This window comes from Penaeus vannamei, chromosome 31 (genome assembly GCF_042767895.1).
Source record: "Penaeus vannamei isolate JL-2024 chromosome 31, ASM4276789v1, whole genome shotgun sequence".
Taxonomy (NCBI): Eukaryota; Metazoa; Arthropoda; class Malacostraca; order Decapoda; family Penaeidae; genus Penaeus; species Penaeus vannamei.
The window spans coordinates 11,791,862-11,794,361 of NC_091579.1; positions in this window are offsets into that span (position 1 = coordinate 11,791,862).

The window sequence follows — 2,500 nt, forward strand, 5'->3', positions numbered from 1 at the left end:
AATGATAATAACAATGATAATGATAATAGTAAAAATAATCATTATAATAATCATCATACTCATTACTATTTCCATAAAGATGATAATGCTAATAATGATAATAATAATAGCAATGGTAATAAGATGATAATAATGATGGTAATATTTTATCTATAACAGCAACAACAAAATTAATAATAATAATCAAGGTATCACTACAGCACCTGCATTTATCTCCGTTATCACCACAATCCTCCTCATGAGCGCCAAGCCTAATAATGACTACCAAATACCGGCGGAAGTAGAGCTGGATCCTGACGTGGAGGAAGTGCCTCGTTCGGCGGGTTCCCATGGACGAGCAGCGTGGACCCGGCTGTAACCCTAATGGATGATAATTATAAGAGAGTAAGAGGAATATAGGCAAAGGATGCATCGAATAGGGGATGAAAGAGAACTGTTTAGATGTAGTGAACAAAGGAAGAACGAATGGCTGACCTCTGCAGAACTTGAGAAAATTAAGTGTTAAAAGAGGTCGAGCTGACCGATGACTGAAACAGTGACGATGTAGACCATTGGTTCCCAAACTGTGAGTCTTGGACCCCTGGATACCATATAGCAGAATGCTGGGGACATAATCTGAGAATATGTGTGTATAAAACCAATGGAATTCTCTCTGAATGAGATTTATCAATTAAAAAAGTCATATGCTAGTGTGTCATTAATTGACTTTTCAGTCAGCGAAATTTTGTTTTAGCTTGTTTTGCGTGTTTATTGTTGAAGCAGTTTGCAGCAATATATTAATTTTTATTACAGTATTCTCTAAGTATGGAAATTTCTTGTGCACAAAATTATTAAATTTCTTTAGTATCATTTAAAAAATGTCTTTATTACTACTTCACAAAATAACAAAAAACATGCATGGAACCAATAAAAGTACAGAAGTTGCTAATGAGTGTATGACTGTCGTCAATGTATTTATGGGTTATGCCTAGCAGTGGGCCATGGACAACTTTCCTGCATGAAAAAATGGGTAACGGCCAAAAAAGTTAGGGAACCACTGATGCAGACAATGTGACCGTGGAGGAGGTAGGGCCTGAATTGGTTGAAATCGAAATACCAGGGGAAAATAAAATGAATGAAGAGGAAAAGCAAATATTATAGACCACAGTCATGATGAAGTAAGACAACTTCAGTGCTCCGAATGGATTTAAGAAAATTTAAGAGGAAAAAAATAAAAAAAACAAAATGTGACCAATGTGATAACGTTCATCCAGATAACAATCCTATCGGACACAAAAAGATTGATTACTGCACAAACATACGCGGGACGGAAAGTGGGACTTCAGGTGCATAAAGCACAAAGAAGGCAAAAAGATCGAACCATTTAAACAAGAAAAACAAGACAGAAAATAAATTATATAAGAAAATTGGGATTGAGTATCTGCACGGCGCGCTTCACCATGTCCCAGAACGCTCGGAGTGAACGGTTTCGCCGTGTAATGCACGAATCAGCTGATTATTGTAAACAAAGTCTTTTCACGGCGAAGACCGCTGAGACTCGTCGTGAGAGAGAGGATTTATTTTCCTAATTAAGAATGTAATGAAGATACAGACTGATTTAGACGGTTTCTATAACGCACATTTTAGTGACTATCAAAGATAGAAAGGTAAAATTCGCCCTTCGCCCTGTTCGCCAAGCAACGGTTCGCGAAACGTTTTGTCAGGTCGACCGTTCACTTGATTTTGCCGCGTAACGCATGGTGCGTTTTGCCCAAGTGAACGCAGGGATGTAACTTGCTTTCAAGGCATAAACCAGAATTCCGTCTAATCTTAGATTGTACATATAATGCCGCTGCTGCTGATAATGATGCAATAGCAGTAGCGATAATAAGGATATTAATGACAATATAGATAATGGGAATTCATCTAGAAAGAAAATGAGATTCGAAATATTTGATCAAATGATAGGAAAAAAAGCTGTCACTTTTTATGGGTTGGCCTACTTACATTTCGAAGTCTCGAACAAAGATTCGAACAGAAACGGACGCACTCGTGCGCGTGGACACATACATACACAAAGCTAATGGTACAGATGATAAAGGTAGTGATAACGATGCTAATAAGAATTATAAAGATAGTGCAAATAACAGTGATAATGATAAAAACAAAAGTAGAAACACTGGCGCAAGGGATGACGATGTTCATAATAATGATGATACAAATATGACAATCATGCTGATAAAGATTGAGAGTGATAATAATAACGATGGTGAAAATTACATCTGATTATCGTTATTATTGTCATATCACTATTATCAGTACTAAAACATTTCTTAAAAGGATATTACACTCCGTAAATAAAAAGATAAAAAATAAAGCTATCCTTTAGTTCTATTACAATGTTCACAAATGCACCTACTATTCAATAAACCCAGGCGAGGGGTACAGACGTAAAATCATTCTCATAAGGAGTTCGACATTATTTAATATCCATATGCAAAGTATATAAGGACTGTCACAG